At 41.1% G+C, this 24,126-nt stretch overlaps 1 long non-coding RNA gene across 1 annotated transcript in view; it reads right to left on the reverse strand.

The window, feature by feature from the left end:
* LOC119566431 overlaps positions 1-16,834 on the reverse strand; it is a 113,619-nt gene extending 96,785 nt beyond the window's left edge. Inside the window, exons 1-2 of the long non-coding RNA XR_005225501.2 lie at positions 16,547-16,834; positions 15,764-15,880 (exon numbers count right to left, since the gene is read on the reverse strand). This is a non-coding gene — a long non-coding RNA (uncharacterized LOC119566431). The remainder of the gene's footprint in view (positions 1-15,763; positions 15,881-16,546) is intronic.
* Positions 16,835-24,126: the final 7,292 nt, after the last annotated feature.

Raw genomic sequence — 24,126 nt, forward strand, 5'->3', positions numbered from 1 at the left:
GCATGGGGTTCCTGCCATCTCTTCCCAGCACACTGCTGCTGTACAGTCTGTCCCTTTCTGAATCTATATGGTAATCAGAGCTATAAAGAGCTGAATAAAACATTTTTGTGATGCTGTTTGAGATGGGAGGGAAAATAGTTTCCCCATCTGCCTCACCATGGTTGAAATGCAGGGGGAAGCCAAGGGAGTAAGCAAAAATGCAACATGTTTGCAAGGGCTTCTGTGAGCCCTCCGGAGGAAAATAAGTGTCTGATTAGAAATCATACTGTACGATGCTGTTTCTTCTTACCATCATACAGTGATGCTGTTGGCTGCTAAATTATGAAGGACTACAGCAACATGGCTAAGCTGCAAAGGAAGAGAAAGGAGAGCAAAAAATACTGGCTATCTCTATAAAGGAAACAATAACATAAGGAGGGTGAGATAGGCATTTAAAAGTAATAAATGTATAATAAATGTAAGGCATTTCACTAATAAGAAGTGTTATAGGATTTATTCTAACCTCAAGTAACAAGGCCATACAATGACCATATATCTGAGGGGGGAAGGTGGAGAGCAGAAAATCAATTCTTACTTGTGACACATATCCAAGTACATAGAAGCTTGTTTTAAGTGAGGTTTCAGAGTAACAGCCGTGTTAGTCTGTATTCGTAAAAAGAAAAGGAGTACTTGTGGCACCTTAGAGACTAACCAGTTTATTTGAGCATGAGCTTTCGTGAGCTACAGCTCACTTCATCGGATGCATAGCATATCGTGGAAACTGCAGAAGACATTATATACACACAGAGACCATGAAACAAAACTTCCTCCCACCTCACTCCCCCGCTGGCAACAGCTTATCTAAAGTGATCCTCAAGTAGAGCCATTTCCAGCACAAATCCAGGTTTTCTCACCCTTTCCCCCCCCCCCCCAAAACACACATACAAATTCACTCTCCTGCTGGCAACAACCCATCCCCCTTTGAAACCCCTCTTTATAATGCGCATGATAATCAAGGTGGGTCACCTCCAGCACTAATCCAGGTTTTCTCACCCCCCCCCCCACCCCTCCCTTTTTTTTTTTCTTTTTTTTTTCCAAAAACCACACACACAAACTCATTCTCCTGCTGGCAACAGCTCATCTTACAATGTGCACAGCAATAATCCAAGTTTAACCAGAGCGTCTTGGGGGGGGTTTTGCAGGAAAAAAAACAAGGGGAGACAGGCTACCTTGCATAATGACTTAGCCACTCCCAGTCTCTATTCAAGCCCAAATTAATAGTATCCAATTTGCAAATGAATTCCAATTCAGCAGTTTCTCGCTGGAGTCTGGATTTGAAGTTTTTTTGCTGTAAGATAGCGACCCTCATGTCTGTGATTGCGTGACCAGAGAGATTGAAGTGTTCTCCGACTGGTTTATGAATGTTATAATTCTTGACATCTGATTTCTGTCCATTTATTCTTTTACGTAGAGACTGTCCAGTTTGACCAATGTACATGGCAGAGGGGCATTGCTGGCACATGATGGCATATATCACATTGGTAGATGTGCAGGTGAACGAGCCTCTGATAGTGTGGCTGATGTTGTTAGGCCCTGTAGGGAGCAACAACTTGCAGTGGCCTTCAATAAGAAGGTGGAGCAAAAATAATAATACATTTAGGTCTGTCATTTAAGACAGGAGTCTTAAAAAAGATGGTCTCTTATACAAGTTTCACTGTATTTAAATTTAGAATGAGCTGCAAAGTATTTATTACAAAAACCAAGAGAATGCTGCATGATGAGGTTTTGCTTATGACCTACCTTCCTTCCAAATGACCTACTTAGCTCTCAACATTTAGATATGCATTGAATGTAATTGGACTGTATGCAGCAGGAATAGCAAAGAGCTTTCTAGCTGGAGGGCGTGGTTTGAAAGAGCACTGATCAATAGATCCTGGCATTAGTATCTTTCTTCTCTCTGTTCATAACTGGTATGGCCATCAATATGCATAAACATATAACTAGTATGCTTTTCCTCAGTTTGAGCAATGGATTTAGAGTCATTTTTTTAAATGCCACACAAATATACCTTTGGCTTGCATAAATGGTCTAATAACACACATGTTTTAGGACGTATTGCTTAACAGAACTGGTTGAAATTTTTTGTTCAAAACATTTTTTTAAAACTGGAAACCTTTGCGTAAAACTCCTGTTTTATCGAAATGTTCCATATTTTTGTCATAGCCAGAAATGTCAAATATTGCTTTGTCTGTTACCTCTATTCCTTTTATTCCTTCTTTTTCTTTCCAGGGCTTGGGGTGGTTTTGTTTTGCTTTTCACTACTTTTTAGTTTTCCCTTTTGCCACTCTGTTACTTCAACAGATTAAGTTTTGAAAAAAGGTCAGAGTGGCAAAAGGCAAAATGAAAAAAAAGAAAATAAACCAAACCCTAATTATTATTCATTCTGTTGCATTCAATAGAAAAAGGGGGGGAGGGAGAAAAACAAAAAAAATTTGAAAATATTGACTTTTTCAAAAAAAATTACTAGCCCACTCTCCTTACCCCGTGATAATTCCAAAGGCCATAGAAAGGGGCAGGAAACCAGGCCAGCTTATCGGAAAATGAAAGGCCTGGCTTGCAAATGTCCTGGGAACCTTTACAAATCAGAAGCAGTTAATATGGCTTTATGGAAAGTAGGTCTTGTCAAGAAAACCTGATGTCATTCTTTGATGAGGTTACAAGTTGGTTGATAAAGATAATGGCGTAGATGCAATATATTTAGACTTTTGTAATACGTTTGACTTGGTACCTCATGACATTCTGACTAAAACAAATGAGCACTACACAACATTCTCATTTGGGGGAAGTTCTACGGCCTGTGTTATACAAGGGGTCAGACTAGATGATCACAGTGGTCTCTTCTGGCTTTGGAATCTCTGAATTTCAATGGAGCACATGTTGAATGGATTAAGAACCAGCTAACTGACTGATCTAAAAAAGTAAGTTGTCAATGGAGAATCATCATCGAATGGGGTTTTTTCTAGTGGCATTCCTCAGGGATTAGTCGTAGGCTTGACATTATTCAGTATCTTTAACAATGATCTGGAAATAAATATAGAAATCACTGCTGATAAAATTTGTGGACAACACAAAGATGGGCAACTTGGTAAATAATGATGAGCACACCATACAGAACAATCTGAATGTCACTTTGAAGCTGGGCCTGTTGAAACACAGTGTGTTTTAATACAGCCAAATGCAAAGTTATACATCTGGAACCAGGAATGCAGGCCATACCTACAGAATGGGGGACTGTATCCCGGAAGGTTTCATGGGTCAGAGTGCACAAGCAATTCAACATGAGTTCCCACTACAATTCTGTGGCAAAAAGGGTTAATGCAATTCTTGGATGTATAAAAAGGGCAGTAGTGAATAGCATAAATGAGGGAGTAATGATTAAGAGTAGGGAGGTGATTTTACTTCCGCATGCAGCAGTGGTGAGACTGACACTGGAATACTGGATATAGTGCTGATGTACACATTTTAAAAAGAACATTGAAAAATTAGAGAGGGTGCAAAAAAGAGTCACAAAAATGATTTGAGGGCTACAAAAAATGCCCCAGAGGGAGAGACTTAAAAAGCTCGATCTATTTAGTTTATCAAAAAGAAGATCAAGAGGTAACTAGATGATGGTGTATATACTTTCATGGATAGAAAATAGCAGATACTTAAGGGCTCTATAATCTACCAGAGCACAGAATAACAAGAACCAGTGGCTGGAAGCTGAAGCCAGACAAATTCAAATTAGACAAAATTTTAATAGTGAAGATGATTAACCATTGGAGAAAACTACCAAGGGAAGTGCTAGATTCTCTCTCTCTTGATATCTTCAAATCAAGACTGGATGCCTTTCTGGACAAATATGCTTTAGCCAACCACAAACACAAGTTGTTGAACTCAATACAGGGGTAATTGGTTGCAGTTATGTGGCCTGTGTTATGCAGAAGGTCAGGCTAGATGATCTAATGGTCTCTTCTGGCCTTAACAGCCATAAATCTGTGACTTTAACCTGCAAACAGATGAGCAATTCTGTTATAACTTACCAGAGAATCTTGTGCAGCTGGGGATCCAGAAGGACAGCAGAGCAAGCAAAAGAGACAAAAAAGAGACATAGAAGGGAGAACCAGAAGGTGACACGAGGATGTCAATAGCAGCTGCAGGTTAGAATCACAGAAGATTAGGGTTGGAAGAGATCTCAGGAGGTCATCAAGTCCAACCCCCTGCTCAAAGCAGGACCAACCCCAACTAAATCATCCCAGCCAGGGCTTTGTCAAGCCGGGCCTTAAAAACCTCTGAGGATGGAGATTCCACCACCTCCCTACGTAACCCATTCCAGTGCTTCACCACCCTCCTAGTGAAATAGTTTTTCCCAATATCAAACCTAGACCTCCCCTACTGCAACTTGACACCATTGCTCCTTGGTCTGTCACCTGCCACCACTGAGAACAGCCGAGCTCCATCCTCTTTGGAACCCCCTTTCAGGTAGTTGACGGCTGCTATCAAATCCCCCTTCACTCTTCTCTTCTGCATAACCCCAGTTTCCTCAGCCTCTCCTCATAAGTCATGTGCCCCAGCCCCTAATCATTTTTGTTGCCCTCCACTGGACTCTCTCCAATTTGTCCACAATCTTTCTGTAGTGTGGGGCCCAAAACGGGACACAATACTCCAGATGTGACCTCACCAGTGCCGAATAGAGGGGAATAATCACTTCCCTTGATCTGCTGGCAATGCTCCTGCTAATACAGCCCAATATGCCGTTAGCCTTCTTGGCAACAAGGGCACACTGTTGACTCATATCCAGCTTCTTGTCCACTGTAATCCCCAGGCCCTTTTCTGCAGAACTGCCGCTTAGCCAGTTGGTCCCCAACCTGTCATAGTGCATGGGATTCTTCCATCCTAAGTGCAGGACTCTGCACTTGTCCTTGTTGAACCTCATCAGATTTCTTTTGGCCCAATCCTCCAATTTGTCTAGGACCCTGTCCCTACCCTCCAGCGTATCTACCTCTCCCCGCAGCTTAGTGTCATCCGTGAACTTGCTGAGGGTGCAATCCATCCCATCATCCAGATCATTAATGAAGATGTTGAACAAAACCGGCCCCAGAACCGACCCCTGGGGCACTCCACTTGATACTGGCTGCCAACTGGACATTGAGCCATTGATCACAGCACGTTGAGCCCGACGATCTAGCCAGCTTTCTATCCACCTTATAGTCCATTCATCCAGCCCATACTTCTTTAACTTGCTGGCAAGAATACTGTGGGAGACCATATCAAAAGCCTTGCTAAAGTAAAGGTATATCATGTCTGCTGCTTTCCCCATATCCACAGAGCCAGTTATCTCATCATCGAAGGCAGTCAGGTTGGTCAGGCATGACTTGCCCTTGGTGAATCCATGTTGACTGTTCCTGATCACTTTCCTCTCCTCCATGTGCTTCAAAATGGATTCCTTGAGGACCTGCTCCATGGTTTTTCCAGGGACTGAGATGAAGCTGACTGGTCTGTAGTTCCCCAGATTCTCCTTCTTCCCTTTTTTAAAGATGGGCACTATATTTGCCTTTTTCCAGTCGTCTGGGACTTCCCCCAATCTCCACGAGTTTAGGCCCTGGGTTACACCAGCCCCGCCCCTAGCCCCATGGCACAAATGAGGAGTGTCAGTCGAAAGTCAGCTGGGAGGATGATGGAAAAGGACTGCTACTGTGTTGCCACCTCTGACCAATGGGCCAGACAGATGAGGGCCAGGAAGAGGCAGCTAAGTGACTGCAATAAAAGTAGAAGAAGCTGTCCTCAGATCAACGGACTGAGGAACAAGAGCCAGAAGGCTAGCAGGTAAGGTCATAAGAGAAACCTGGAGTTGATGGTATGGAGATAGACAAAGAATCAGCCAGTGAGGCTGCAAGGAGAAGGCCACGTTTTAACAGGAACAGGGGCCATTCAGGTTGGTAGAAAGCTAGAATGAAGTCAGAAAAGAACTACCCACCCCTGGAGATTGACTGAAGAGTAGTAGCATAGGGAGTCAAACTGCTGCACAAGATGTGCCATTCAGAGACAATCCATCGAGATGAAAAGTTGCAGCTTCCCACTGACACAGGGGCAGGCGAGCTCCAGGTGCTGGAATCCAGCTGCAGTAGAAAGCTGTGGGATAGGATCGCAAGGCAGGTCTGCGGGGGAAGTAACCCGTATGTTTTGTGCTTCAAATGTCAGTGCTTCTTTAAAAAAAGCCACATACGATACGGCACACTTCTGCTCCCATCCTCCACAATAGAAGGAAATACCACTTGTCTTTAAGAAAAGACAGTTCCACAATCATGAAGGAAAGTTTCTTTGGTTAAAAACCCATGCTGGTTAAGAGGGGAGGTGAAAGCAGCAATACAAATTAAAAACATATATAACAAATGGAAAAATGGGGAAGCTGATGGCAATGAAAACAGCAGTGAGGAAATGCAGATAGCTGAAAAGGAAAACTAAAGGAATCTATTAAATATATGTGGTTGTTAAAGTTAAGGATAATAAGAAGGGAGGCAATGTGCAGCACAGAGGAGCAGATTCCTTGAGATACAGAGCCATTCGCGAATATCCATTTTAGGGCTGTTAAAAGCGATTAAAAAAATTAATTGCGATTAATCACACAATTAAAAAATTAACTGCAATTAATTGCACTGTTAATAATAGAATACAATTTATTTAAATATTTTTGGATGTTTTCTACATTTTCAAATATGTTGATTTCAAATACAACACAGAATACAAAGTGCACAGTGCTCACTTTATATTTATTTTTGATTACAAGTATTTGCACTGTAAAAAAACCTAAAGAAATAGTATTTTTCAATTCACCTCATACAAGTACTGTAGTGCAATCTCTTTATCATGAAAGCTGAACTTACAAATATAGCATTATGTACAAAAAAACTGCATTCAAAAATAAAACAATGGAAAATTTTAGAGTCTGGATGTCCACTCAGTCCTAGTTCTTGTTCAGCCAATCACTCAGACAAACAAGTTTGTTTACATTTTCAGGAGAAAATGCTGTCCACTTCTTGTTTACAATGTCACCTGAAAGTGAGAACAGGCATTCACATGGCACTGTTGTAGCCGGGGTCACTAGATATTTACGTGCCAGAAGTGCTAAAGGTGGATAGTCTCTTCATGCTTCGACCACCATTCCAAGGGACATGCGTCCATGCCAATGACGGGTTCTGCTTGATAACAAACCAAAGCGTATGTGTTTCCAAGCTCCTTTCAGCAGTGCACAGCCTGCTGGATGATTTTAAATTTGATTTAGAGAGAGCACCTAGATCCCTGACTCCAAAAAAAGTCTCAAATACCAGACCTCATGCATCGATTGTCAGATTTCTGATTTAGCGTAAAAGAAATAATAATGCTTCTAGCTCATGGAAAAAAAGAAGTGTTTTGGGGGAGGGCAAAAAATAAGAATGATTTTCCAAGATTTTGCAAGAGATGTGGTTGAACAGAGCTCAGCCTTTAAAAGAGCAAGAGAACTTGCCAAGCAACAAGGTCTCAAATATTTTACAAAGTTTCTAGCTCAATTTCATGTCAAGGTTGATGCGGAAGTGCATCTGTTCCAAAAGCCACAAAGAAGCAGAATGGTTTTTCACATAGCCTGCAGTGAAATGAGTACCTGTTCTGTTTTATACCAAGTTTACTTCCCATTTGTTATGTCTCTCCTGCCTGAACTTATTAACTTTTCCAGTTACTGTGACTGACTGACTGACTTAGGTTTTCTCTTCCACTCCATGCTTATACTTTATTAACTTTGGGGACATGTATGTCAATTCTCATCAAATGGTTGAATGTGAAGCGCCCCAGCAGAGAAGTAAAGGGAACACCTCATCCCAAATTGATCTCCTGGGAGCGAACTGACTGCGAAAGGATTTATTTAATTTGTGTATTAGCAATATTAAGTGCCACTGCTCCTGTATTGGTGCTGGGAATTCATGAAGCATTTGACAACTTCCCGAAATGGACAGATCAACAAGGAGCCTATTCAATAATTTTATTGACAATGTGGAAGAAAATATAAGATTATTACCAGTAATATTTGCAGATGGCAAAAATAAGGATAGACATGGGTCAGTTATACAGACTGACTGGATTGCTTGCTCAGTTGTTCAAATGAGCCAAGACGAACTTGAATACAGCCAAATGCAAGATCCTACATTTGGACTAAAGAATACAGGTCACACTTACCAGTTAGGTGATTGTATCATGGAATACAGTGACACTGAAAAGAACTTAGGAGTCATGGTAAATAACCAGTTGAACAAGCTCCTGATGTGATGTTTTTGAGGGCTTGTCTACATCTGAAATGCTACAGTGGAACAGCTGCAGTGTCGACACTACCTATGCCAATGGGAGGGGGTTCTCTCATTGATGTAGGCAATCCACCTCCCGGAAAGGCAGTAGCTAGGTTGACAGGGGTTAGGTCAGATTAACTGCATTGCTCAGGGGTGTGGATTTTTCACACCCCTGAGCGACATAGCTGCATCAACCTAACTTTTGAGTGTAAACCAGGACAAAGAGAGTGAATACTTGCTAACTACAGAAGGTCAAAAAGTTTGCTCAATGCCCTACTCTTCCGATAGTATCGGATGTCGCAGTTTCCAGCCATTTACAGAAAAATGTTTATTGTTGTCTGGCGCTTTGCACCAGGTCCCTGTTGGTTAGATGCTATATTGGTATATTTGTCCTCATAGTAAAAGCCTGTGGGAGGGATTTTTCTGTCCGGTGATCTTGCTGTTCCTGGAGGTTCTCCAAAAGCATCATTAAAGGCAGATACCACATCGATAAGGAGAATACAAAAAGGCACCCTTTTTGAAGTCTTCACTACCTATCTTTCCTGTCACTGGCCCATCAACACATGATGCTTCCTTGAAACAGGTGAACATGTAACAAGTATGAAAGGCATCTGAGGAAGTTTGCTTATATTCTTGCAAATAAAACCTACCGAATGACTTTGTCAATAATCTGCACCTCTATTTACTCATGAGCCTTTTGTAGAAAGTTAACGCAGTGCATACTAGCACAAATAAACACTTGTGAGAGCCTTAGCCCTTTCACAGCCATCTTAAAAAGTTCTTTGTCATTGGCACAATAAATTCAGACTTTTAAGAATGCTAGTGGAAACTGTGAGAACAGAAGAACGATTTCCACTGTTTAGAGAGGTTTCAGAGTAACAGCCGTGTTAGTCTGTATTCGTAAAAAGAAAAGGAGTACTTGTGGCACCTTAGAGACTAACCAGTGTATTTGAGCATGAGCTTTCGTGAGCTACAGCTCACTTCATCGGATGCATAGCATATCGTGGAAACTGCAGAAGACATTATATACACACAGAGACCATGAAACAAAGGTTCATGAAAGCAGAGCCACTATGCAAATTGCTTCAGAACCCCTGCCTTCATGTAATACAAGAACCAGGAGTCACCCACTGAAATTAAAAGGCAGCAGGTTTAAAACAAACATAAGGAAGTACTATTTCACACAATGCAGTCAACCTGTGGAACTCATTGCCAGGGGTGTTGTGAAGGCCAAAAGTATAACTGAGAAAAGAATGAGAAGTTCATGGAGGATAGGTCCATCAATGGCTATTAGCCAAGATGATCAGGGACGCAACCCCATGCTTTGGGTATCCCAAAGCCTTTGACTGCCAGAATCCGGGACTGCTCTGTTCTGTTCATTCCCTCTGAAGCACCTGGCAGTAGCCACTCTCAGAAGACAGGATACCAGGCTAGATGGACAATTGGTTTGAGCCAGTATGGCCATTCTTATTTTGTTTTATTGAAAAAACAACAAAAAAGAAAAATTTTATGATCATCGTAATCCCACTTTTTGATTAAAAACTTTTAGTAGAAATCTTTTTTGACCAACTCTTCTCAATATATCGACTCCCTATGTATTAAATCCTGTAGTCAGTGGCTTCAGGCACGCTTATACTACATGGTGAAGAGCAAATAGTAGTTGTGATTTGGTAACCAATGGTAAAGATTGAGTTTTTGATGGCAACCACTGTAAGAGGCAGAAAAACAAACAGCTTGATTTTCCAATCCCAGGCTGAGTTTGCAGAAGTGGCAGGAAAAAAAAGTAATCTTTTTTATTTTTCAACTGGGCAGATGTGATATGGAGTTATTGGGAGAGAAAAAAATATGAGCTTTCAATGTCACGTTTACAGAATCACTTTACTCACTACAACTGCTCTTTCCAAACTGACAAAGTATTTTAGATTGTTGTAAGTATCATTGTAGCTGTGTTGATCCTATGATATTAGAGAGAAAAGGTGGGTGAGATAACATCTTCCATTAGACCAACTTCTGTTGGTGAGAGAGAAGCTGTGTAAGCTCGAAAGCTTCTCTCTCTCACTAACAGGACTTGGTCCAAGAAAAGATACTACCTCACCCACCTTGTCTCTAATATACTTTAGAGTTTGAAAGCTGTTTTCATGCCTCTGCAGTACTCTGGCTGCATCCCATATGGATTATACAAACCATTTGTATTTTCTTACTTGTATACTGGAACACATACTTAGACTACAGACAATATCAGCGAAGTCATGAACTTTGAATATGTAATTACCCAGCAGAGCAGAAGGCACTATTCTAGTCTGTCTGGGACTGAATATAATATGTATTAAATAAAACCTGACTAAAACCTTTCTATACTGAAATTTGGGGCAGAAAACATGGCTCATTTTCTTTTGCAAAGTGTTGTGTGTGCTGTCCTTTTGGTGATTATAACAATGTTATTAATAAATTTGCCCAATGAGCCAAAAGTCTCCGAGGATGAACAGTAATTTCATTCCTTACATGGTGGGGTTTTTTGTTCTTTAAAACAAGGAAAGGAAATATTTTTAGAAGACTGTAAACTGTTTAGAATAGAACTAAGCATTTTTGAAATGGTCTGTTTTTAACCCCTTCCTGGCCACCTGTATATTAACATGGTCATCCCTTGAGCCCCCTGAATACTGGACATCAGCAATACATGCCTGACCCCTGTGCAGTAGACTGTACTGTCATTCACACAATTAAAGTTCCTGCACAAATCATCATGATTTCAGGTGGCCATTAATCCAGGAGCTACTGACATGACAGATCATAAGGGCTGGGTCTCAGTTTTTTGTAGTATGGAGCCCTTAATCTTCCAATAATTGACACATATTTTAACCCATAATTGCTTCTGCAAAGCGGTGATAGCTTATTGTGCGACTCCATATCTGGTGATCTTTAATTGGTGGGTTATTAGTATGATGGGCCATAGCATGGGAATGAATGTGTGTTTCTAATTGTATAAAGTGCATATACCCTGAATATGCAGGGTAATCATTCAAAATGCAGTGTGTGTAATAAGTCATTAAAAATGCAGTAGTTACTGTACATCCCTGATGATTATCATGGCTGCTTGGTGTATTTTATTCTGTTCGTGTTATCACAGATTCATACCATCGGAGAGAAATAGTACAGGGAAGGCAAAAGTAAGAGACAAGGAACTTTTGAAGGCACCTGCCAGTTTTACTACTTTTCACAGTAGTGCTGTATTGAAAAAAAAAAACCTTACTTTATGGCCAAATAATAATAAATCATGAACTAATACTAATGAACCTCAAATTCACAAGCAGTGAAATGCAAATATCCTGAAACTACAAGTCTTTTTTTCCCCTATATCCAATAGCTAATTTCCATATTTGATTTAACAGCTGTAAATGAGTTAAAGAAAATCCCTTCTAAGGGATCAACTTTTCACTATAGCTAATGTTTACTGATGAGTTTAAAACCTTTGGCAAGAAGGTTCATGTTGTAAAAGACAACCACTTAGCTATTGCATAGTGTGCATGCTAGCACCGCTATGGCAGTACAGATTGCACAAAAATCATGTTAAAAGTGCTGGGTATGAGCCAGAAAACATGTGATGTGCAATTTTATTTACAGGGATTCAAATTCATTTTAAAAAAAATCATCTGCATCTTTTAACTACTTACTACTTGTTTTTAAAATTGATTCCATCTTGTGTGAAAATGCCCAGTTTTGCTCATGTTAGCTATAGAAGACTTCCATTGACATCAGTAGTAGTTTTGCAAGAGTACCCTTATTAAAAAGTACATTCCTACAGTAACAGTCCAAAGCAAGCAAGATTTCACCCCCAAATGCAATAAACAAAATTTCTTCTTTAAAGAGGAACAAAACAATAAAAAATAAGAGAAAGCTGTGTAAGCAGATGTGTTCAATAAATATATCTGTTCTGTATTCTGGAAAAAACAGATGATGTAGTCATATCATATGACGATGATAATACTGTTTCCATTCCACTAGTATCTCAGAAGGATGTTAAACAGCAACTACTAAAGACAGACATTTTTAAATCCGCAGGTCCAGATAACGTGAATCCAAGAGTTTTAAAAGAGCTAGCTGAGGAGCTTACTGGACCATTAATGTTGATTTTCAATAAGTCTTGGAATACTGGGGAAGTTCCAGAAGACTGGAAGAAAGTTAATGTTGTGCCACTATTTAAAAAGGGTAAACAGGATGACCCAGGTAATTATAGACCAGTCTGTCTGACATCAATTCCAGTCAAGAAAATGGAGCGACTGATATGGCACTCAATTAAAAAAGTATTAAGGAGTGTAAAATAATAATGCCAATCAACATGAGTTTATGGGAAAGAAATCCTATCAAACTAACTTGATATTGTTTTTCCCGATGAGATTAGAAGTTTGGTTGATAAAGGCAATAGTGTCTATGTAATACACTTTGACTTCTGTAAGGCATTTGACTTGGTACCGCATCATATTCTGATTAAAAAAGTAGAATGCTATAGACTTAACATGACATTAAATTAATTAAAAGCTGGCTAACTGATAAGTATCAAAATGTAATTGTAAATGAATCATCATCATTTAGCACGTATGTTTCTAGTGAGATCCTGCAGAGATTCAGTGTTGGACCTATGCTGTTTAGCATTTTTATCAATGACCTGGAAGAAAATATAACACGATCACTGATAAAGTTTGCAGATGACACAAAAATTAGGGGAGTGGTAAATAATGAAGAGGACAAGTCACTGATTCAGAGTGGTCTGGCTTGCGTAGTAAAATGAATGCAAGCAAACAAGGTGTTTTAATATGGCTAAATGTAAATGTAACACCTACCAGGAATGGTCTAGTTATTACTTAATCCCCTGCCTTGAGCTTAGGGGACTGGACTAGAAGACTTATTGAGGTCCCTTCCAGTCCTACACTTCTATGATCTAGAAACAAAGAACGAAAATATTTGGGAGTTGTGATGAATAATCAGCTGAACAGAAGACCCCGGTGCGACATTGTAGACAAAAGGGCTAATGCATTCCTTGGATGCGTAAACAGGGGATTCTTGAATAGGAGATTATTTTACCGCTCTACTTGGCACTGGTGTGACTGCTGCTAGAATACTGTGTCCACAATTCAAGAAAGGATGTTGATAAATTGGAGAGGATTCAGAGAAGAGCCACAAGAATGATTAAAGGATTAGAAAACATGCCTGATAGTGATACTCAAAGAGCTCAATCTGTTTAGCTTAAAGAGAAGGTTAAGGGGTGACTTGATCACACTAAGTATTTTCATGGGGAACAAATATTTAATAATTGGCTCTTCAACCTAGTGGAGAAAGGTATAACATGATCCAATGGCTGAAAGTTGAAGAGAGACAAATTCAGACAGGAAATAAGGCACACATTTTTTGGCAGTGAGGACAGTTAACCATTGGAACAATTTACCAAGGATTGTGGTAGATTATCCATCACTGGCACTTTTTAAATCAAGATTGGATGTTTTTCTAAAAGCTATGGTCTAGGAATTATTTGGGGGGAAATTCTATGGCCTGTGTTATACAGGAGGTCAGATTAGATTATCACAATGGTCCCTTCTGGCCTTAGAATCTATGAAATGTCATACATTAGAGAGGACTAAACAACAGGTAATGGCAATGGGCTATTTTGGGCAGGGGAAACGGGAAAACAGTGTCTCATCATGTAACTGTTTAACAATACCATATTACAAGGCGCATATACTAGGACTCCTCACCTCTGCTGCAAAACATTGAGTCAAAAGCTCCTTACAGGGTTCTATACTGATTTCACAGAGCCAACTAATGCTTTTAACCAACCACAGCAAATGCACAATAGAGCTTAACTAGTGCTTAACTCTTGTATATCAGAGGAAGGAAGTGAGAGGGTCTGAGAACAGAATGGTGAGGCGCATTACCAATGTGGAACAAGGTGAGGTGGTTAGATAGCTCAGTCCTGAATTTCCTGGCACTTCTTACTTTAAATGACAAATTTACACTGTTTTATGGAAGGTTATTGTATTTAATGTTGTCATCTTAATGGAGGCTTGTGTGCTGCAGATTTTGCATCAAAGACTACCCTGCATGGACACAGCATTTGATATCTGTCCAGTGGGTTTAGTATCCTACAGCTCCTATATGGGACACAAATGCAGACGACAGTAAAGTAAGTAGCTTCTGTATATGCACATATAATAAACTATGGCTCCATATGCTCACATTTCCCACAGACATCATTAGAGGTTTGTCACTGACTTCAGTGGGAGCAACATCAGGCGTCAAAAGCACAAGGTTCTAACATGTGCTAAAGGAGAACTCCTTTTACATTGAGGCAGTAGTAAATGGTGTAATTGCTGGGTCATGACCACAGGGAGACACAAAACCACGCACAACCAGGCCAGCGTATTACACACAATAGCTGCTTTTCAAATATGAATAACTTGTCTGGTTTAAATAGCATCAAAATCCAGGCTTGGTCTATGCTACCAACTCATGCCGGTATAACTACGTCACGCAGGGGTGTGGAAAATCCTGACCCCTGAGCAACGCAGCTATACAGACATAGCTCTGTCTGCACCAGGGGTCAGGTCGATGGGGGGGCTTCTCCTGTCTACATGCTACCACTTCTCAGGGAGGTGGTGTACCTACACTGATGGGAGAAGCTCTTGTATTTTCTTCACTAAGCGCTACAGCAGCCAGCCGCACTGGTGCAGCACTGCAAGTGTAAACAAGCCCTACATCGTTTTTTTTAAAAAAATCCACTTTTGTTTCTATAAAAATGAGAGAAGGAATGAGAAACAAAACACAGATCAGCTGCAGTTCAGCTACAAGTATTAGACTCGAAGCAGGAACTAATTCAGGGAAGTCTTATGGTCTGTGTTATGCAAGATGTCAGACTAGATGATCACTATGGTTCTTTCTAGCGTTAAAAAAACAAAACTTATATATATAAAATATATATAAATACGATTCTGCTCTAAATAAAGCAAAGCCAAAATAAGATGATATTTTTAATAAATGAAGTACAAGCTACAGATCGATGTGCTACAATTTAACACAATGCACATTAAAATAAATGGGAGAGAGAGAGAGACTGGGGAAAGCAACACTTAAAAAAAATTTTAAGCTACAGTATGTCAGCAGTGCCAGAAAACTAGAAGACAAAAGTCTCCCCAAAGCAGCACAGAAACATCATTGTAATAGGAGACTGGATGACTCAGGGGGCTGGAATGGGATATGGCCCCTTTCACCTCTAGGTCATGGGTTTGAATCCATTTTCAATTGGCTGAGACTAGAAGTCATTACTATCTGATGGGCGTTTGGTGACCTCTGTGAAATTAGTTGGTTGTCTCAGCCCTGTTTGTAGGGGACAGCTGTCCAGATCACACAAGCCATCGTCACAATGGTTACCCAACACATACTGTTCTCCCAGATGCCACATCCATTCAGTAATTGCCCCCATGGCTTGAAGCTCTAAGGGACACCAAGGTTACGCTGCTGCCTTCTGTTTCAGGAGCTGACAGGCATGCTCGCCCAGCCTGAAAGGGATTAAGAGAAATCCTCATGTCCCCTTTGTTCTTCAGTCCCGATATTCGCCCTCCCCGCTTCTCTGCAGGACTGAGAGAAAGGTTGTCTGCATTCCTCTATAATTATCCCAGTACTGCCAACCCGAAGCATTCAAAAAGCATGAGTCAGCTCCCCTCCCTCAAAATAATCAATAGATTAGCTTTAAAATCATGACCTTTTTAAAAATATATATTAAATTTGGGCTTTCCACCTCCTCCAAATGTGCTTTCTGACTTTAGGGTACATGGTTTCAAGCTTTTCTCTGCAACTATGAAGGTTAGAAACTTACTTTTAAAAAATGAGAACAGATTTTTATGTATTCACATGACTCCAAGATCTGGGGCTTTAAGAAAAACATCAAATATCACGAGATTCTTAATAAAAATCAAGAGTTAACACTGCATCTTAATATGTTTGTTTAAAATATATCATGTTTGCATACATGCAGTACGAGCATCAGCATTTCTACTGGTGCTTAGAGGACACGATGCCTAAACACCTAAGGACCTGATCCAAAGCCTGCTGAAGTCAATGGGAACCATTCACAATGGGCTTTGGACCAGGGCCAAAAAGACTAGTATTGGATCTTTGTCTTTTCCAAGTCCCAGAGGGATCCCAGTAAAGGGATTTTGACTTACTGTTGTAGGCTGCAGTCTCAAAATTCATTTCCCCATCTGCTTCAGTATCCATTCTTGGATAGGATTAATGTAGCAAACACAGTCTGAGAGCACTCTGTCTCTCTCAGAAATGATGTAGGATGGGCTTGACATGATTTTCTTCACTTACATTCACACAGTCAACTCAATTGGTCTTCCCATTATCAGTTTCCTCCACATCCTCGTACTTCCTCCACCTTCAACCCACTAACCAAAACAGACACTTCAGCGTCCGTGCCCTGCTGACCACTAGCCAGCACCATCATGTATTAGCTGAATCAATCATTTCAGCAGCTTACTTCACTCTTCCTCTCACTTTCCCCTCCCATGAAGGAAACAGCTTGCAGTTCCTGCAGCTGACACACCGTAAAATGCCACCAAACACAACTGCAACACAAAAAAAGCTCCTGAAAACCAGGGATCACACAGCACACTGCAGCAATGCACTGAAGCACAAAGCCTGTTTCCCCACAAATTACAGACCAGGGCCTAATCCCATAGTTCTTGTTAAGGCAAAACTCCCATTTGATTTCAGGGATCCCAAGTCATTCACTGGGAACTCTGCCTGGCTGAAAGGGTCTGGCCAGGAGAGTTACGAAGCAACTCTGATGTGCACGGAGCTATCGACTCCCAATGAATTCGATGGGAGCTGAGGTCCCTCAGGCCTCACAGTGATTAGGCCCTAGTGCTGGGCCTTCAGAGTAGATGCTGCCCAATATGTGTTCACTCAAGAAAGCCCCTTCAAAAAAAAATGCTTTTTAAGAATTAAACTCCCAAATAATGGTGTTTTAAGGGTATTTTCCTCATTGTGCTGAGCTGTAGAATTATACCCATAACTCTCCATAGAGATAAAAAGGGGTTACACGTTCAAGGGGTCATACACAAACAAGCCCCAATAACATACTACCTTAGCAGCACCCTGCAGTGCCCATCAAGGGCCTCAAAACAGCTCCCCATAGTATAAAATCTCTGGCAGTCCCCTGGCCCACACAACCAATAAATGAAGGCATCAGTTTTATGTGGGTTTGTGCGCAAGGGCTATGCGATGGACCCTCAGGTTCTGCTTCTCCCCTATGGAGGCGCACCAAAATCAGCGAATCTCGTTAGGGAGAAGGGGAGGTTCAGAAGGAAAGAAGCCCTGGCTTGGTGGAACTCCCCCCCCACTCCCCCCTCCCCCACTGGACAGTCCAGTGAAACCCTTCTATGGGGATACAACAAGTCAAGGGAAAGTAAGCCAAGAAGACACAAGGCTTAGGATAGAGCTGCTGTCCATGGCAAAATGCCAACTAAACCTTGTGAGATTTCTCCATCAGCTGATAGTTTAAGGACAAAACCTCTTGCCCTTTCCACAGAGGGTGGGCAACCCCCGTCCCCAATGAATCAGTAAGGAAGGAACGCCGCAAGCTGTAACTTACAGAAATTCCTGCCCCCTGTGCATGTTTTGAATCGCATCAGAGAAACGGGCTTATTATTTTTTAGAGCAGAAGTTTATAATTAGGGCCAGGCAAAATGATTGGGATAAAAGAACAACCCTAAACTTTCACCCTCGACTCGAGCAACACCCTCTTTGAGGGAGTGAAAAAGGTTGGTGAATTTTTAAAATATATAATTATATATTGTGCCTTCCTCATTCTAGTGTGCCTGTTGGAAGGGCCAAAACGCCACAAGTGAGGCTGGTCTCATGTTATTTCTAGTCTTACAGTAAAATCCCATGCCACACATAAGACAGCTTATATTAAATGTGTGACTGCATAAACTCTGGAGGTTTGGATAGTTCAGATAAGCATCTGAACTTTTGTTTTTCTTACCTGGGCTGAACAGAACCACTAAATCTTTAGTAGTTCATTATAACTGCTACATTATTGCATTGTACAAGAACTGCTTGAGGCTACATTTCTGTTTCTAATAGAAAAAAAGCTTTAAATATAGCAGATTATTTTCTCTGCCCTGTGTGACATGAGCTATAATCATCTATATTTCCGCCTTTCATGAATGCCATCTGTTTGTGACCATTAAAATCCATTTTCTATGCTGGAGAGATAGGATCTTAGGAGGGATCTATTCAGCCACCATCCAGACACTACAGCCATTCCTAAGGGATCTATTACTGTCTGACACACCCAAGTATTTATGAGCTATAAACTGCCTGCCTAGAATGGAGATTCAGCAGCTATGCACGGGAGATGCTGACAATGATGGAGCACATTGTGGCTGGAAAAAAAAAAAGAAAGAAAAAAAAAAGGTTTCCCCTCAACTAGCAGCTGTATCGATCAGTTATTTTTCACTGTGATACATCAACTTCAAGCCACTTGCTTTGGCTTCTCCAACAACCAAGGTTAAAACAAGCAGATGCTTCAGAAGTGGCGCCCAAATGATACTGTTGAAAGGTCTCAGTTTTTCATCATTATTGTCTGCTCTGGTGTCTGCACTCGTTTGCCTTTAAAGTCCTATTTTCTTGAGCTGAACACCCCACAAATCAATACAATGGGAGCTTAGGGCCCAGCCCCTCACATGAGCAGTCCTAGTGAAACCAGGAGAACTGCAGCTTGCATAAGTCAGGGTCTGCAGGCTCCAGCCCCCATTTTGCATGCTATCTTTCATACTGACTATATCCCAAAAAACTTAAAATAATTCCAATGTTAGGACATGCATAATAGAACAGGGAGACAAAAATTTAGCGGTATAAGCAAGGGAGAAAAACATGTTTTCAAGCTGCAATTGGAAAGGAGATAGATACTGGAAGTTTGTTGGAAATGGCAGATGTTGCAGAGGAGAAGACTCTCACACCAATACTGGCGAGATTGTGTGAAGGGACAAAGAAAAGAAAAAGGGGGCTAGACAAAATGAGAGAGTAGCAGGATGGTTGTGTGGTGCAAGCACTGGTGCCTGGACTCGGGAGACACCGAGTCAGTTCCTGTTTTGCTACACAATTATTATGTGTTTAGTCTCTCTGTGTCTCCACTACCCAGCAGTGAAATAGGGAAAATACAACCCACCTCAAAAGGGTATTATGAGACACCCTGATACTATGATGATGGGAGCTATGTAACTACCTAGGTGGGAGGGAGGGAGACAAAGTCCATGACTGTATATGCATTCAGACTATACCAGAAAAATGTCTAATAGTTTATTTGTAGGTCTCATGAATTTGACTGGCCAGCTCTGCTCAGCTGGTATGCTCCAGAATGTACCACGTTGTGATACTAGAGAGGAAACTCTGGAGTCAGTTTACGAAAGTCAACTAAGTCGAAATCTTAGCATACAGAAAGGTTGAAAAGTTCCTTTAAATTTTAATTTATACGCAGCCACACCCTTGTACGTTTCCTGGGCTTTGTGACAGCTGCAGGCCTCTTCAATACCTGGCAGCTTTCTGATTCTATACAATACTGAAAATGTAAGTTTTATGCAAGCGGTCCTCTGTTTAGAAATGTGTCTAAACATTTGTTCTACAGGTGCCAACAAGTGCCATAATCTGTTTACATGGCTCCATAACGCTAAGGGAGAGTAATGATACTGGAAACAGGTTCCAGCTGCAGTTTGGTTCTAGTTCTAAAATTTCTCCAAATTTTGAGTAATCAGAAAAAGGTTTTTTGTTGAGTGTGTCTCTAAATGAAGCTGTTGACATGTAATAGCTGCAGGGGTGGGAAAAGATGTACTGTAGTGGGCTTGTTAAACTTTTTAGTCAATTACTGTTGCTTTTACAAATGTTATTTTAGGGATCCTGGATGTACATTACAGTTTGAAGTTTGTTTGGTTTTTTTCTCCTAAGCAACAGTATGTAAAAGTATTTGCTTTTATTTTTAGCTTGGCCAAAGACCGTAAAAGTCCAAAGGAATTCAAGCGTAAATTGTCTTTTTTCTTGGCTTGCTTATTACCAAGTCACAGTGAAATCCTCATTCTCCTACAGGCAAAAGTAAGAGTGCTTGCAAGAAGTTTGTGGTTTTCTGTTCTCTGGCTCACTGACACATAACCCAGCCATGACTGCATACGACAACAGGCAGGAACTTACTACCTTATTTGGCCACATAGCATGCCTTGTGGCGATAGCTGGCTAACTACTGATTCTAGAACAGACTGAAGCACCCATATATGACACTATCACCTGCAAAACTGAACAGCAATGTTAGATGGGAATTCACGGTGGGTGTGCACTTCCTTTGGAATAAATATAGCACATTTGCAACATCTGGTGCTTTCCTGGTCATCTCTCTTACATATTAACAACAAAAAAAGTAAACCATGCTTTCCTGGAAAATATCTTAAATCATTCCCTTTTGTTCTATGGATTTCTTTCGTTTTCTTCCTCCTTAGCTAGCTATGCTTAACACCCTGTTTGAATATGTGCTTCTGGTGCTCTGCATGCGAGTACGCATGCGCACACACACTTCTCTCCAGAGTTTTTGTGTGCATTGATTCACAGTTGTTAGCATTCCTCCCATCAGGATGTGTCTCCTTCAGTTTCAATGTACACATGCCTGCATTCCACTTAGATCATCTCATTTTCATCACAAAGAAATCCCTAGCATCAGAAACGTTGAATTACAAAGCTATGGTAATAGACAATATTATTGATGCTGCAAAAATAGATCCCATATTATTTAAAGCTCCCTGTATTTATTTTTCATCATAGTTCAGACCTTTTTCTCTTGAGTTCCACAATCGGGCCTGATTGAGGGCTCCTAAATATGCATTTCTGTTATACAGATCATAAACCCCATTGTCAGTCTGTATCAGGCAGGAGACATATTTGGAGGGAATCATTTAGCAAGGTATCCCCTCATTCTGTTAGTTAGTTTATGGTAAATGAGGATATAAACCTCTCAGAAGAGGCAGAGCAGAACATTCAATGGCAGTGCATTCGAGACAGGAGTGTTGCGCTGTCACACTAAGGAAACAAAGAAACAAAAACCTCTTCCGGCTTTTGTGAGTCAAACCCACGGTTAGCCTCAAATAAGAGCACAAGGCGCCCTCTTCTGCCTCGAATTATAGCTTGCACAGCACATCACTAGAAAAATAAATATATATATTTGAAATCACAGCATCTAAGCACAGACACAAAAATATAAGCACTCAGATTTAGCTAAGAAAAGCTGGGTGATTTAAAAGTCAGTGTAAATCATGTGGGTTTTTTTTTCGAATTCTGCCTCAAAACAATTTCAGAGGTCATTTTTGCCAGTTAATGCAGCTCTTTTCTTTAAGCTCAGGCCTGTTCTAACAGATGCGCACCAACCTTCCTCCCTAATTACTTCAGTAGGGCTTGGCAGCACCTTGTGTATCATTTGCTCTCCGGCCTGCTTACACTTCCTGGTCAGCAAGTGGTGCTCTCTCTGAACTGTCCCAGGCATCCATATCCATCCAGCCGAAGCGGAATAAGAAGTAGTACTTGTTCAGTATACAGATACAGCTGTAGGACAGCCCTGTCAGGCAGAAGGAGCTTATATAGCACCCCCCTAAGGTATTATAAGAATCTCCTCAGTGCTGGCTTATATTTAAATTGAAATGAGCCCGAGCTTCTGTCATCTTAGTTCTGAAGGAGAGGAAAGGTTTTAATCAAATAGGAAACATTGTTTTTAAAAAAATCATTTAAAAAAGGCAGAATTGTTTATTTTTGCAAAACAGATCAATTGTCTCCATATCTCACTGCCCTTGCTGGGGTTACACAGCTATGACCGAGGGCATAATTTAAAGATAATAAGCCAAGCTGATCACTGTGTTGTATAACCCCAATGATTAATTTGGTTTGCACGTGTATAAATGAACGCAGGATGTGTCTCACAAAATGATGATGATGAAACAACACTCCCATCCTAGGCTGAGTTTGCAGGGATGGCAGGTAGCAAAACATCTTTTCACTCTACATTTGATCTGGAGCGAGACAGACACTAAACACAAAGCCCCAGGAGAGCATAAACAGTCACTTCCGGGACTCGGTACTGTATAAAATCAATTTAAGTCACCACAAAAATCACTCCCAGAAGTTTTACTAGCGGCACCTTAGAGACTAACCAATTTTTTTGAGCATAAGCTTTCGTGAGCTACAGCTCACTTCATCGGATACATTCAGTGGAAAATACAGTGAGGAGATTTATATACACACAGAACATGAAAAAATGGGTGTTATCATACACACTGTAAGGAGAATGATCACTTAAGATGAGCTATTACCAGCAGGAGAACGGGGCGGGGCGAGCGGGGGGGGGACGGGACCTTTTGTAGTGATAATCAAGGTGGGCCATTTCCAGCAGTTAACAAGAACGTCTGAGGAGCAGTGGGGTGTGGGGGAAATAAACATGGGGAAATAGTTTTACTTTGTGTAATGACACATCCACTCCCAGTCTCTATTCAAGCCTAAGTTAATTGTATCCAGTTTGCAAATTAATTCCAATTCAGCAGTCTCTCGTTGGAGTCTGTTTTTGAAGTCTTTTTGTTCTAATATTGCGACCTTTAGGTCTGAAATCGAGTGACCAGAGAGACTGAAGTGTTCTCCGACTGGTTTATGAATGTTATAATTCTTGACATCTGATTTGTGTACATTTATTCTTTTACGTAGAGACTGTCCAGTTTGACCAATGTACATGGCAGAAGGGCATTGCTGGCACATGATGACATATATCACATTGGTAGATGTGCAGGTGAACGAGCCTCTGATAGTGTGGCTGATGTTATTAGGCCCTATGATGGTGTCCCCTGAATAGATATGTGGACACAGTTGGCAACAGGCTTGGTTGCAAGGATACGTTCCTGGGTTAGTGGTTCTGTTGTGTGGTGTGTGGTTGCAGGTGAGTATTTGCTTCAGGTTGGGGGACTGTCTGTAGGCAAGGACTGGCCTGTCTCCCAAGATCTGTGAGAGCGATGGGTCGTCCTTCAGGATAGGTTGTAGATCCTTGATGATGCATCGGAGAGGTTTTATTTGGGGGCTGAAGGTGATGGCTAGTGGCGTTCTCCACTAACGCAGGAACCTATGTTTCCCCATGTTTATTTCCCCCACCCCCCACTGCTCCTCGGATGTTCCTGTTAACTGCTGGAAATGGCCCACCTTGATTATCACTACAAAAGGTTTCCCTCCACCCCCGCTCTCCTGCTGGTAATAGCTCATCTTAAGTGATCACTCTCCTTACAGTGTGTATGATAACACCCATTTTTTCATGTTCTGTGTGTATATACATCTCCTCACTGTATTTTCCACTGAATGCATCCGATGAAGTGAGCTGTAGCTCACGAAAGCTTATGCTCAAATAAATTGGTTAGTCTCTAAGGTGCCACTAGTACTCCTTTTCTTTTTGCGAATACAGACTAACACGGCTGCTACTCTGAAACCTCTCAGAAGTTTGGTTCAGAGAGCTTCTAGGACTTAGCTCCATACAAAACAGAGGTAAATGGAGTCTCTGTCCCAAGACGCTTACAGTCTAAGGGCTAGATTGAACCATAGGGCCAGTGCATCACCCTAGAAGGAGCCTCCCTTACAGCTTCGGATACAAATTATTTCCCGTTCATGCCTGGCCAGCGTGTGGGATGGGCAGAATCATTGTTCCACCCTCTTCCCACCTCTCCCTTGCCCTCTT

The sequence above is a fragment of the Chelonia mydas genome, chromosome 1 (assembly GCF_015237465.2).
Source record: "Chelonia mydas isolate rCheMyd1 chromosome 1, rCheMyd1.pri.v2, whole genome shotgun sequence".
NCBI classification, from domain to species: domain Eukaryota; kingdom Metazoa; phylum Chordata; order Testudines; family Cheloniidae; genus Chelonia; species Chelonia mydas.